The following is a 15,595-nucleotide window of genomic DNA, read 5'->3' on the forward strand; positions in this document are numbered from 1 at the left end:
AACTAGACCTTTTACAATGTTTTCCTCTTCATCGTTTAACAACAACCATCATTTGCGTTGGATAATTCCAAAAACCAGCATTTATTGTCGACTCGAAACCGATCGAAACAGAAAATGCGCTGCTCATTCGGAGGTGCATGTTTTACGGGTGTACCACCAACAACCACCTATCAATATTTCATGCCCGTAATCAACGACAGGAAATTGATCAATTGAAATTATTAAATTCATCTTTAGTGCTTTGATTAAGTTCACTGCAAAAGGACGACGAGCGAGTCGAGTTCCCCGCACAAAATTCGACGAATTTCCCTAGCTTTCCCGCGTGCGAAAGGGGGTTGGCGGTAGCGGTAGCGCTCTCTAAGGTAATTCAATTTACCGTCACTGCCAGCGCGGTTAATTAGTTCGGGAAATTCAATTAAACAGCACTCGCATTTTTCACCCGTCCGTGTGGCTCTTTGACGCGGGTGACAGGGAGTGGAGTTTTCACGGGGTCTCCCTGTTTCCACGTCCGACGGTGACGTCTCTGTCTGCTTCGATCGATTGATTTTGTCACCTGCGAAATCTTTGCTATCAACGGAATGGATCGGGTTTATTTATCGCCTTGACAAGTTACTGAACCTCAGCTTGTAAACGATCGATACCTTGTATATCTGGAGAGCAGACTTCATCCCCTCCATTCGATCCAAATCGGAAGTGCCATTTTTAGACCCACATAAATGGTCCACTTAACACCTCTCATCCATTTCAATCGACTTTAAAAAGGTACTGGACATCTTTGGACATGATATCTCCAAGCGACTTCCATAGCTATCTTGTTAGAGATGCTCGACAAGATCTAGTTTTCTCGTTAAAAGACGACCAGAGGTTCAACACCAGATCGATACATGTGCATTTATCATCTTTACCGATTCCATTCAAAAACCCATTCGTAGGATCGGTGACAATCCAATGCGCAGAGAAACCCTCAAACAACTGGACTTGAAGCTGAACGTTCTAGGCTTCAAAGTTTACCGTGTATGAGGAACATTTCATATCATCTTTTTTTTGCAACGAATAGGGAAATCAATTATTTAATTTTTCGGTACTTTCCCACGGGCGATACGATTTCCAAAACTGCCTATATGACGTCACACTAACAGCGTGATGTGAGTATTGTACATCCGCTTTAGTTTTGGCCATGACTCACATCCGCACCCAATTTATCCCATTCGTAAGTGGTCGGCCTAACCAGATGGGAAGAAAGTGATCCAATTTTCGATACGAAACCCCCCTTCCACACATATCACCACTCTCCACTTCTCCCATTGTGGATGACAATGAACTTGATGATCTCAGAACTCGAGACGCAAAGCAGACGCAACTAGCGACCATCGAACGTACAAGTCACCATAAATAAACAGAGGTTTTCTTCGCGACAAACTTCGCGAGAAAGAAGAGCGAAATTAGTTGTACCGATGAATAAATGGGAGGATAAATAATCAAACGAACTGGAGAGGAAAATAAATATGCTCCCCAGCTCGGAAAGTGGCAGCTAAGCAAAGTTAGGCTGCGGCCAATTTTTGCTTGTTGTTTCGGTGTCTGTTCAACACGCCAGCATTAAGATTGCGATCAGACGAAGGCTCGTACCGCATACAACGCGCTCTATAGGAGCAGCAGCACGTGCCAGGTTTATCTTCTTCATCACAAGCCATCAAATGGAATTTGTGTAAAAAAAGGAGAATACATTCGAAGACGAAGACAAAACCACAAACGGGCGAAGGAAAAAAGGAGCGTACTAAATCAAAAGTTTTCCATTGTGGTCTCGTGGCGTGCTGGCATCTCTTTGGCTTTCTTACAAGATACTTCTGTGTCCCTCCCCCGTGCAGTGCTTTGTTTTGATGGATTACGCGCGTCTGAGCAAGACCCCCGAAAGGCGGCCAAGCTCCTAACGTACACCGACGGAAAGTGAATGTGAAGTAGGAGCCTGAAAATCAAACACTAACAAGAAAACATGAAGAAAATGCGTTCTTCGCGGGATTGTTGACATGGAAGGAAACATTTTGCATCCATCCGGCTGGAGTGGATTTAAACATAGGACAAAGAAAAACAGTAGAGGGAAAACAGTATGTCTGCGTGCATTATGTTACATTGACTAACAAACAAACTCATTGTGATTCACCGACGAAAAGGACAAGGTTTTGGTTTTCGGGATGCTTTCCTTAGAGACCTCCAACCTCAAATAAAACCTTACAAGAAACGATGAATGTGGGATGGTGTCGATCCATCATTAATTCATTTATGTTTCATGCGTTGCATCCGGCCGTGTTGGGATGCACCGCACGTGCAGCACGAGACGAATATTTCCGCTTTTTCGTTTTCCCTCTTCCTTGCGTCTAACGAGCACCTTGATTATTATTACTCTCAAACACAAACACATTTCCTCTTCGCCGGAAATTTCCCGGAAAACAAAAAGTGACAGTTGCGTTGGGGCGAAAAGATCATCGTGGAGCCGATCTTCCCGAACAGAATCTTTCGTCCGCGTTTAAACTCTCGTCGAACACGTCATTGTCGTGGGTGTCGTCTCTCCACTCACCCCACCGTCTTGAACCACGGAAAGAGCAGATGCATTTATCTTCATTTTGCATCGGGTGCATCGTAAGGTGACATAACAGCAAACACCAACGACGTTGGTGGACAACACACAACGTTTGTCTGCTCCCGATTCCGTTCCGGGGGAGAAGACCAAGCGGTTCCGTCTGAGTAGGTGAGCTAACAATTCCAACGGCTCGTAAAAAAAGAACAAGGCGCCAACGAGCAAGATTATCAGCGAACACCATCTCGCCATTAACGTGACCTGATGGTGCGGACGAGGAACTCAGACATTGTACAACATGGGGCGAAAAGAAAAGAAAAACGAAACGCCACTCGTAGAGCAAGTTTTGCTGCTAATTGTTAGCTATTCTACGCCATCGTTATGTTTACATGATAATTAAGATGGCCGATGTTAAGGTGGTGAAAGCTGTCCTTATAGATATGTTTACCCATTTTAAATATTTGAAGGACCCTTAAAACAACTCACCGACGGATGATGTATATTGATGACAAGTTGTTTTACTCTAGCAATGCAATATACAGGCGTTGCCAGCCAACTTTGTCTCGAAAGCTGGGGATTTTGTCTCCAAAGCATGTGGTACTGAAAAAGCTCATCGATTGTTGTCTCTAATTCATCTCATTTCGTCTCTAACTTATCTGATTATTGAGGGTATTTTAATTGGAAGGACCGAAACGACACCAACTGTCAGATTTGTCGACGCTGTCCCATACAAAAGATAAACAACACTTTGGAAAAAGCGAAAAAATGGCTGGTGTCTTAACTGTCAAGTGACATACATTGATCCAAGCAAGTACGTTTATGCCACCGGGGTAAACACCACAATGCAGCCTTCTTAGTTGACATACGTATGCATGATCGTATAAAAATTAAACGCAAAATTGTTCAAAAATACATAAGAATAGCTTTAAAGCATACAACAATAGTAATGTTTATTGTTCTTGGTGTTTTACAATGTATCATAACCACAATTACTTTGTTTATTCCCTAATTTTTGGCTTGAGACAAACCCAGATGAGTTAGAGACGAAATGAGATGAGTTAGAGCAACAGTAGATGAGCTATTTCAATATCATATGCTTTCAATGGTTCAATTGAAAACTTGCCACCATCGGTATTTTCCAACACAAAACCGGTCTTCATATATGTACCAGACATTGACCGTGGTGGGAACTAACGAACCCTTTGCTGCTTCCATAAGCCCTTCAGGCAGGGCATCGATATGTTTAATGCATGAACCATGTGAAGGTGAGACCGTCGGTGAACAATATGCAACTAATTCCAAACACACTTTCGAACTATTATTATTTCTGCTGACCATCTTTCATAAGTCCAGATGAGAACAAGGCGGAGAGATATGAAAGCCCTTACGATGACTTATAGCTGCTGCAATTCGATTCAACGCCATGCGGTCATCATTCCCACCGATGTTAGCTCCTTCCCCACTCGCCCTTCCCGACAAATCGTTATGATGAGAAGAAAAGTTGGACAGGCGTCAACGACACATGAATTATGTTCTACATTCCTCAACCTCCCCTCTTCGTCTCGTGGCGTGAAGAGGGAATTTGTTTCACTCGACCCGATTTCGTTCTCACATTTGTTAAAGAACCTCGACACACACACACACGCGCGGACGAAAGTTGGATCACGTTTGATGGATGTCGTCAGGACCATATCGGGAAGAATATCAGTTAATACCGTGCGGTCAGCGTCGGTAAACAGCTGAAGCTAGATGAATGAGCCAAACAAAATCGCATCCCATTAGACACCATCTGGGAAATGGGGGGGGGGGGGTTTTCCTTCAGAGGATAAATTGGACATTGGAGTTGTTGGTTCACATAGAAATCCTTTCGTTCCGTCGGGCGGGAAAATAAAAGTCCCTCGAGATTCATGGCAGGAAAAATGCACACGTGTTGATATCGATTTCATCTGCAGCAAGGAAAGCAAGGGAGTTCAAACAATTCAACGATTTCCCATCTTCAAGCCAACTCCGAGAAAGCATCGCCGTCGTGGCTGTGTTTTTTCTTATGTTTACGAGTTACACCATTACCGGGAGTGTTAATATGGTAGTGGCTCGTGGGAAGCGTAGTGTAAAATGATATCATAAATTACCTTCCACCCGTTCCCGAGACCCGACCCTCAAACCCCGAGGGCCTCCCATCACCGGAGCTTGACATTTAGCTAACGATGTTATCCTACGATGCCTTTCGCTTGGCAGTTATTGCAGAAGATTCCTACCGTTTCTTTTTTTGAGTCTCGAGTGAAAATATCATAAATCTGTGGTTCTTTTTATTTGTGAGAGGGATAAAACCAGCGAAGAAATCTGCACCGTTGCGTTGTTGTTTAACATCAATACTCGCAGGACTGAGCCAAGGGTGAAGAAATATTTCCATCCAGCTGGGGAGTCTAGGATTCTCCCATCGGATAGTTTTAATTTGGTTTATCTAAAAATCAAGTGCCTAATAAAAACATCAACTCCTGGGCGATAAAACATGCTCTCGCGTAAAGTTAGTACCGAAGATACGGATCGAATAGCGTTTGATGATCGGTTTCGGGACCTCCGGTCGATTAAGTTGGACTTCCGGTTGTGCGTGTTTCTGTTCCAATAAAATTTTAATGACCGGCCCCTCTCCCTTCGTACGCACCTCCCACACCTTCGTAAACAAAACAATCCCAATTTGACCTCCATTCCACGCTCGTCACGGCGTGATGAACGGCGCCGGGCACTCAATTCGACCGAGTAATCCGAGACTCGCACACATACTGGGCGAATTTCGAGCATACTCGGTTTGGTGTATGGGTTGCGTGGCCTATGGCGGCCAGTTTTCAGGCCGGCATCGTGTCTGGCGCCTAGCAGAGCGACATAAAATTAATGCTCTGCGAATGTTTTATTCTGCAAACATTCAAATGAATCATACGAAACGGCGTTGTTCGCCTCGCGCTGGTCTCTGGTGTTTGTTTTTTTTTTTTTGGAGACTATTAATTAACTTTAACAAAGCATGATGATGGTGCACAGTCGCTGACGACAGCGAGTTTCGTGTAGATTTGTCTTGTTGACTGTAACGAACTGTTGATGAGTTCTGTGGAAGAAGGAAGTGAGCAATATTGCTTTGCAATAGATGAGCGAAATTAAATATTATATAATTTGTTATTTCTGTATGAGGTGTTTCACTATTTTACTGTAATTTTAATTGCTATTTCCTGCTCATTAAAATCAATTTTTCTTTTTTATTTGACACCCGGTTTTACTGTCACGTTTTTTCACGAACAAACGTCCGCGTGCTGTCATGCGTGAAATACCAGAACTTGTACACACGTCCCAACCGAACGCGGGAAAACGCTTTCCTTCCTCATTTTTCCTCTTCCGTCACAGTGAGGATTCAACGTGTCGTGGACAGAATTAGCATGACACGGTAATCCGTTTCGTGAGATACAAGTGTCATCCTTTCGCGAACGCGCGTATTTCTTCTCACTCGTCAGAGAATGAAAATGATTCTCATCTACCAATGTCCGATTCGAGTGTGGACGCAAATAAACATCGTGTTGGTCTCGGTAACATTGGGGATTTCCCTTTGCGGCAGATTGTTTTAATTTTTTGTGTGTAGGAAACATCACCCCCCCCGGGTTGTCCTTTTATTTGTAATCCAGCCTGTCACGGACAAAGCCAAGGTGAAATGATGGCAATAAAAACAAAGACTCATCGAACTGAGATGCATTGCGATGTAATTGCATTGCGCTCGGTCCACGTTGACGTCGGATGTAAAGATCGTGACGGTGGTCATGATCGTACAAAATTTACAAGGGCACCTCCAGGTGGTCCATTCCTTTTTATTTCCTTATGTCCAAACGCCATCTCAATTTCCCCCGGCGGGAGAAAACAAGCGGAACGGACAGCTACCGGATAGGTAGGTTAATGATGATGGACCTTTGGCTTTGTTCTAAGGCGAACCGGCGACACAAAGAACTCAACCCTGTGGCAGCGCTACTATGACAGATTAACCTATGACAAATCACGCCTCGTTCCGGCTTCGGCAAACAATGACAATCGCTGGCATCAATATTTGCACGCCTCGTTTCCGACCGATTAACACCGATTCCGCAACTGACATCCGGACCCGGAAGGAAGCGTTGATTTGTCGCCGATAGAAATGCATCATGGTTGATTTAGTGAGTCGTCCTGCCCGCATTTCTCACTTAAGTGTTTCATGGAAGCGTAATGAAGACATCGCGGACCGAAACTGATTAGTAAGATGGTTAAAATGGAGTGTAATGACCTGTTCTTGGCCTAGTTGGGTCTCTTTTTCTCTTGCCTGTCAAACGCATTCGATGTTCTTATCACTTAGCGTAACCAACGTAGCATAACCAACGAGTATACGACGACACTCAACCAACTCTACCAAAGTATAGTTTGTGAAATCCTAAAGCGGTACGAACACGTTGATAAGACCCTATCAGTACTCCACTTTGGTCTCACTCGGAAGAACTTCGGTCGTTCTCTTGTGTAATAAGGCCTTGAGGGCTTTGTTGGATGAGTTTGTGATTATGCTATGTTTCGGAGTCTACGTAAGCATAATGATCTCATGAAAGTTTTCTACTCTATTCTATTTTACTTCAAAAAGGCACTTTGTTGTACAGAGCCAAAGTCCCTTCTTCAAAATCATTGAAAATCACATAAACCTGGCCAATATTTTATGTACGTTTCGCGGCAGCTATGGTAGAACCTAAAATGAGCCAAGTCCACATACAACGATGCAAAACGATACAACAATTGGAAATGATTTGCAAATGTTTGAAGTAATGAAAATATTCTGCAGCTCACAAAATGGGAGCAATTCATGCTGTAAAACCCGCGAGGAACGCACTTCAACATCGTCAGATAAAAAGCATTTAGTTTGGGAGTGGGAATATTCAATGATGAAAAAACGGGACGCAAACTTTGTTGATAGACGTAATCTTGGTATTATTGGGAAAAACTATCCAACTCCGGATTGGAAGATTTCATGTAGTGTTGTGTCAAGTAGCTCATTTCAGTGAGCAGAGCGAGCCACCTAGCTCAGCAAAGTGTTGCTACTGAGCTTGCTCACCTACTAAGGTGGCTCAGCAAACTCAGTTGTGCTGGTAGCTCATCAAACTTAGTGGAGCTGGTAGCTGATCAAACTCAGTTGTACTGATAGCTCATCAAACTCAGTTGTACTGGTAGCTCAACAAACTCTGTTGCTGGTGGCTCAGCAAACAATCTAAACTCATGTTACTCAACTGTCGGTTTATGGAGATAAAACATACTGTGTTTACTGAGCCACCAGTACAACTGAGTCTACTGAGAAACCAGCACAACTGAGTTTGATGAAAGATCGCTTGAAAATCTTGTTCTTGAACGAAAACTTCAAATTTTGATCTAAAATAATCAATTTAAAATGAGTCTTAAATGGATTTTTGTTATTCGTTTTGATGAAAAACCCCAACAAAGAGTCCATAATAGAAAACACCCAACCACAAAAAGAACGTCAGAACGTCAACGACAGACGTGAAAAAGCAACAACAAAAAGCCTAACTTTACGCCCCGCTGAATCTTGTGGTTGGAGCCGGTGCGTCTCTGTTTGTTGACCTTTTCGTTTCAATCGTTCGTCGCCATTTGCGGGGGGGGGGGATGGTGAAAGATGAAAGCGCGCGGATCGCGAAATTCACGAACCGACGCGAAAAACCACCCCACCGCGTCTACCTTTAAAGGGTGTGTACTTGGTCGGGTCTGGCTTGGACACAAGACAAATAAGTCCACTGTTTGCACAATTTTTACCCAAATAAGGAACACAATAGAAGCCCACCGTTGGTCCGTTGTTCCTGTTGATCCATCGAAGGCCCATAAATTGACATCCGTGCGTCTTTCGTTGCATTTGTGTTCTTTCTGCAGTTGGCGCATTGCTCAACGGAAATACCACAGTGATGCTGAATCAACGTGAAGAACATTCGGAGGTGGATTTTTTGTTTTCTTGAGTGACGTCTTTGGTCAAACCGCGCAGAGCGAAATCTTCGCAACACGAAACGAGGAATGGAGTAATGACGAAATCGTCTCGAGACGACTCACCGACGTTCCTAGCACACGATTGGCCAGCAAACACCTTTCCACCCCTACGCATCCCCTTCCTCGTCGATGACGAGGCACATTAGGCGGATCGTAATGCAGAAACCGGATTTCAACAAACCGGCAAGGTGGGATTTTTAACTGCAGAATTAACGAAACCCCAGGCACGATCAAAGCGAATCAAGCGGAGGATGAACCGGCGCACGAAGAAGCTGCGCGCGTCTGTGTTAAAATATGGCGCCACGCTTCCAAGGAAATATTTTAGTGATTCATCTCCCGGCGGAAAACTTCACTGAAATGGCGGTGAGGCAGGAGAAAACCCCCAAATGCATCCCCAAAGCCGTGTGTGCGAATTTTATTTTAAGAACTTACTTTCCCAACAGTCAACGGGTGTAATCTTGAGACCTTCCCAGCGATCTTCTCAGTCCGGAGAAGTGAAACATCAGGAAAAGATCGGAAAAATTACGCAGAGCCAGTAAAAGTCTTAATGGTCGGAAAAAGGAAGCTGGAGTTTTGGGATTTTTCGTATCCTATATTATAGCACGCATTACACATCAATCTGCATTCGTGGAAAGTCCGATGCGCGATCGAGCCATGTCTAGACCGCGTCTCAATTAGCATCTTGTTTGGATTAGTTCTCGAACACAAGAGAAAAAGAGAAGGTTTATTTTTCTTTATTTTTGGGTAAACAAGGCATCTTTCTCTCGGCATTTTCTCATTCTCTGCCTCGCTTGGTGCTACTTTGTGCTTGCATCAGAAGGTTTTTTTTCCAGATGGCCTGCAGACAGCCGTCCAAGGGACCATGACTCGGGTCCAAGTACAAGGAGCCTGGATTCTGCAAACAAAAAGGTCAAAAACCCGCTCGCACCGAGTCGTCCGGAAAGGGATGCCGACTGCTCGACATCTGCGAAAGGACAAACGCACTAGACGGGGGGTTTGGCCAGCAGCTGAAAACCTGTTTACCGAGACGTTGGTTTTGCGATGCAAGCCGACTTCATGGGACGCTGTTGGACGACCAAACCGAGAGGAAAATGGACGTTAACTGCATCCCACGCCGGGAGTACGAACGCCAAGTGCGTTACGCGCATTCCTCTTCCCTTTCAACAGATGCTTCTCGTACGGGCAGGGGTTGGCAAATGTTCGTAAACAAACATCAAAAGGAAGTATACACTAGAATATTTATTTTTCTCCGACATGGATAACTATTTTTAAACAACCTTCTAATCATAATCTTAATGCCCATATGAAAGTCACAGTTTTTAAAAAATATTAAAGGAGAAGTTCTGCATCCCTGACTTCTGACTAATAGTATTGGTACGCCGGTAGCAACGACACAGCTGCACCCAAGATGTTTTCCCTCTCTGATTTAGTTTACGAAGGTGGCAAAGCCCGAGGCAGTTGTTTATACATTCCATAAACACTACACCCAAACATCGGCTTCCCCGCACGAAGCATTTCCATTCCGTTTTCCATTGCGTCTGTTTTCCTTCACCCTTCCCAAACGTAGCCAAATGAAACCATTTCCGAAGAATCGCGAACATGAGCCCATTACATTGGTTCCGGTTGCAGTTGTTGACCGATCCCAAGCACGCTGGGAAAATCACTCGCCAGCTGCCAATGAAAATTTGCAACCCCGTTGAAGCACGTTGACAAAGTTTTGGAACAAAATGTAGGTCAGTAGACCGTGCGTTGCCAGGGAAACGAAAAGCGGGTCGGCTGAGCTGTAAATAAAAATCTCACGTGCACCGGAAGGTGTGCCACAGTTCAAAAATAAACACGTGCCGCCTCAACTACTCTCCTTGCGCGAGATTCAATTAGTTCGAAAAGGAAACTATCGCGTGGAGCATTTCGGTTATTTTTAAATTTCCAACGAAAAACAATTAAAACAGTCACTCTTTTGCTCACTGAAGGAAATTCAAAGGTTTTCCCCGCAAACGTTAACGTTTGTTTGAAAGAAACATCGATTGAACTCTGGGATGGCGGGATGGAAAAACATTTCCCAAATCGTACAAAATCGTCAAGAATGGGAAAACGAAACTCCCAAACGATGCCGAGTGCATTAAATATGTTCCAAACGGGTGCCGAAAGAAAGTGGATTCACTATTTTTAGAAGAAAACAAAATGCATTTCTTTGCATTGCCATGGGGTTTTCCTTCCCCCTGTTTCCGTGTGTTAGACAATCCGTTCGTCTGAAACCCCTCTAAGATTTTGCTGACTTTGTTCGAACGGAACGTCATCCGCTAGCATTTCGGAAAAACCTCCACGATGAATGGAGGGAAATGGATCAGCTCGGTTTACTTTCGCCTTGAGGCAACAGTTTGCTGCTTTTGGGGGCTTTCGGTGTACTAATTTTCACGATGCACCATTACTTGCAGTGATTTATAGAGTCCGCCCGCCCCTCGGGTTGACTTTTACTTCCTGGCGCGCGCGTACGATGGAAAACTTCCCGGGTTCAGTGGGTCGTGTGCTGCAGGAAGCGGACAGCACCCCTCCCGGGTGACGGATAGCAGGTTTTCAAAACATTGATCACATAACCGACACTCGCAAACACTAGCTCTTCAGCATCAGGGACAGTTGAACATCGGTGTGAATTTATATATTTAGTTTCCTTCCCGCTCGACAAATCTGACGGAATGGCTAGTTCATAAATTAAATCTGATCCCACTATTCAAACGGAACGGACAAGTTTTCCTCCCAATAAATTCGTTTACCAAGTCACAGGTGACGAAAAAGATTTAGGTCAACCTGAGTTAACCGAACGTGTTGAATAATACAATTCGACTTCGAAAACCAATCGAATGATTTATGGTTTATTTATAAACCCATTAAAACCACCACAACAAACAATGCACCATTCCCCGAGGAAAGTTTGCAATTATGAGGTTATAAAACGATCTGTCTATTTTAACACCTCACCTTCACACCTCTCGCCTTGGCTAATTTATATCCAAATTAGTACTCGCTCGAACCCAAACGAGAACGCTTTCTCGCCAGCATTCCTGGTGCAGATCGGGAATGGGACAACGACCCGCCGTGAAATGCACATAAAATTAGCCGATACAAACCGCTTTCGACAGCTGTATTTGTTGCGGCTTTTTGGTTAATGCTGCAGCTGCGACGTTTATGGTGGCGGCGGCGCCGACGACGCCACGCATTCATTGGCGCACGTCAATGTTTGTAGGTCCAACAAGCGGCGGCCTTCGTCTTCGTCGCCGATGCGAAACGGGAAAAGGAGCCGAGTCGAGCCGTTTGCCTACATTCCAAAATTGGTGAACCCAGGCGACGCGCAACTCTTCTAAATCATCTCCGTGATGTTGTTGGGACACGGGACACGCGAGAGCAACGACACTTTGGACATCCCGTACGGCATTTACCCTTCAATATATAGCCCAATCAAACACCCGATGGGTTGGAAAAGAGTGGAAGGAGGTAAACAGGGAAGCCAACAAACGTCAACATCGTCGGACGCGAGAGAAGCCAGCGAACACCCGGCGGTAACTGCCACTGCGAGCTGTTTGGCTTCGAAAAACGCGAAAGATTTACGAGCCAGTCTGATGCTGGAAAGTGGAAAATATATGTGGAAAAATAAATTTCACACACGCACACCCCCTGCCCACCGGTCCGTCAACTCGTTCGCTCGGGTACTCAGCCGAAACGTGCAACACTCGGTTCTCGGGTCGATGGTAACGCAAGTGAAACGCACGCGGCCAAAAATAGAATCCCCAAGTGGCACTAATCTATGGCTATTGAACCGTGCCGTAAGAATTAATCCCGAAGCCGGCCGGCCTGAGGGTGGGGGGGCGAAGGGAACACTTGACTTTCCCAAGCGTTGGGCCAAAACAAAAAAAAGGTGCGAAAATTGCGTGATCTTCGCCAAATCGCCGGGATGAAAACCACAACCGCGCCGATGGGAACCAATTTTGCAAACCATTAACGGGCGCAAACAAACTAAATTGCATCAAAACAAACAGTTTTAATTAGCGAAGGGGAAGCAGTCAGCACAAAACGGTGCGATTATCAGCCTGGCAACGATATCGAGGGTCCTGTGGCGCAACGGATAACGCGTCTGACTACGGATCAGAAGATTCCAGGTTCGAATCCTGGCAGGATCGGTTGTGGATACGAGAAAAAGTCTCTTTTTTTAAGGTAAGTGTATGATCCCGAAACTGATAGAAAGCTAAATTAGTTAGTAAGTTTATATTTCCCTACAAAGTTACAAAACAAATTTGAAAATAGCTCCCTTTGGTTTCAATCATTTGAAGAATGATACAAAAGGTGGAAAAGATGCATATCAATTAATTAATTTACACTCTTTGAACGATCAAGTAGAAATAATTCCAAAGTTGAGTGTAGATTCTGAAGAGATAAAAAATAGAATTTAAAACAGAACTATAAAAAAATACATGGGCGGCAACAACATCATAGCTTCGTAAAAGAGACATCGGTTGACTCACTTTACATAGGGGAAAGAAAGGTTTGTTACGTTAGCAACATTGTTCGACGACTCTCAAGTCATTAATTAAGAGAACCATCACGTCCGGTTGGCGGATGGAACTGACCTACCGCACATATGTTAGCCGCAGGCGGCCCAGCCTCAGCCTGGTTAGTCATACGAGGGTCGGAAAAATCGATTAACTTGATGGAAAAAGGCCCGGAGTCATCGCCACCCTCGTACCGAGTCTCTAACGGTGCCACAAATACATCACAATATGCACCATTCAAGCGTCATTCGTCACACGCCCCAGAAGTCGGTAAGAAATAATTTAATGAAACGCTCGTTTTTAAAATGATAATTTATACAACGGCTCCATGAAGTTCGATAAACATCTGCTGAAGTGCTGGGACGGGGTCTCATAAACTTCAACACCCTCACCGGAGCTAGGGTTGATGGACGGACGAAGATAACATCGATGGGCATCGACGGGAAAAGCGTTTCGATAAAATTGAATTAGAAATTATTATCCATCGTTGGTCACGTTCGTTTTGATGAACGTTCGTTCGATTTGTGAGTTCTGCACAATGGACGTTCGTTGCATCAGAGTATTAGAGAGCTATTAGTACTACAGCACATCGGACTATTTTCGAAAGGATTGGTATCGGATTGCTTGAGAACAAAATGATTGCGATAATATCCTTCCAATATTCCAGCCCAAAGATAGATTAGAAGGTGAAGTCGTCCAGAGTAAAATGACATTTCATGACTTGACATAACACTACTGGGGTATTCATGGGGACTTCGAGGGTGTTATCCAAAGACAATCAACAGACAGGTCGGGTCAAAGCTGTTTTTTGCTCCGCCATTGTTGTGACAGTTGGTTGAAAAAGTGTTTACAAAAATTTCCAGCATACTTGTGGGAGATCTCCGCCAAAATCTTCGCGAAGTAGGTATTTAGTAATTCTAGATCACAGTATCCATGATCTTGCGGATAGAAACTACTCTTCTGTGGGATATCATGGGATATGGATCTTTTTGCTCGCTTTGATTGCCGAAATTAAGTGTGTTGGTCTGCCTTATACGCAGCCTTCCTCCAGAACATATTACGAACGCCTCAATTCCAGGTTCTACTTAGGCAACATACCAAATTTGCAGTTTTACTCCACTTTCTTTGCTATTCGTAAGAAGTAAACAAAATCTCAACCAACTGTCAAAAATTTTCCCACGGTTTTCGGCTCGTTACATAGTATGCTGCGACCTGTCTGTTGATTGACTTTGGCGTTATCGGAGAAGGATTGGGTTTAAGGCTGGTGTCATTGCTTTACCGCACGATCTTTTGACAGGCAAAAATGTATGGGATTTGACAGCTGCAAGGTTCGCACGATTTTTCCGCACGACAAAATCAAAATCATTTGATTTTATCGGATGGACGCATCCGATTTTATCTGTCAACAAAGTTGGACTTTATAAACTCGGAGTTGTGCCTTTCATCTAAGAAAAATAATAAAATTCATTTAATCGTCTTCTAATTTAAAAAATTACAGAAAAATTGACGGACCTGTCGTCCGACAAAACATCGTGCGGTAAAGCAATGACACCAGCCTAAGACATAACACTACTCAAATATGGCACCCGTGCCAAAGCGCCTTCTATATTGATACACCTTGGAGCGCACTGGACTATTTCCGAAAGAATTGGTTTCGGAGTACTTGAGAACAAAATGATTGCGATAATATCCTTCCAATAATAGCAACACACTGTTTCCATTTTCCCTCCTAGGTGTCTTATCCCCGTTGATCTAAATGTCCCTCAATTGCATTAAGCTGGCGATAAGTAGAGACTAGAATCACCCACCGTAGGACAACTTTTCCCCCGAAGCCAAATCGTCCGGATGGAGCTCGGCATCCAAATTAGTTCCATAATGTTCTGTCCCCGGTCAGCAAACATGGACAAAATTGAAACAGCTTTATAAGGTAGTTACCGAGGCAGTCATCCCCATCGAGAATGGTTTGCCGAATAAGGTCCCCAAAAAGTGCAGCGTGTTGGAACGGTGGGAAGCCACACTACCCGGGGTCAGGGTGTTTCCACGGGGAAATCCTCAGGCGCTGGAAACAACTTACTCCGCCAACTGCTGCGACTGCTTAAATTAATAAAAATCAACTGATAACGTCCCTTCGACGGCTAGCGACGTCTTCAGCCCCGAGGGGGGTGGTAATAACAATTAACAGTAATGGAGATGCTGGGGAGGGTGTAGGGGGGGTCTTACCCTCACCTCGGATCCTCCGAAGATCGTGTCCTGCATGCAGAGTGTGTGCAATTCGGTCGAGTTCGGTTCGCTCGTGGACTATTTGGTATGTTCGAAGCTTAAATGCACTCCCTTGGACTCCCCCTACCGCCGATCCCCCACCGTGAGATAGCTGAGGGAAACGAGAGGTAGCCGAGGGCGCCCGATTTCCATACTGTTTTCCGTTCCCGGGAGCAACAGGCTCGCG

The 15,595-nt window shown here is 44.5% G+C and overlaps 1 non-coding gene across 1 annotated transcript; it reads left to right on the forward strand.

Moving 5' to 3' along the window:
- Positions 1-12,707: 12,707 nt before the first annotated feature.
- On the forward strand, positions 12,708-12,780 carry Trnar-acg (transfer RNA arginine (anticodon ACG)). The gene has a single exon. It is a non-coding gene; the product is annotated as a tRNA-Arg (tRNA).
- The last annotated feature ends 2,815 nt before the right edge of the window (positions 12,781-15,595 follow it).

The sequence above is a fragment of the Anopheles ziemanni genome, chromosome 3 (assembly GCF_943734765.1).
Source record: "Anopheles ziemanni chromosome 3, idAnoZiCoDA_A2_x.2, whole genome shotgun sequence".
NCBI classification, from domain to species: domain Eukaryota; kingdom Metazoa; phylum Arthropoda; class Insecta; order Diptera; family Culicidae; genus Anopheles; species Anopheles ziemanni.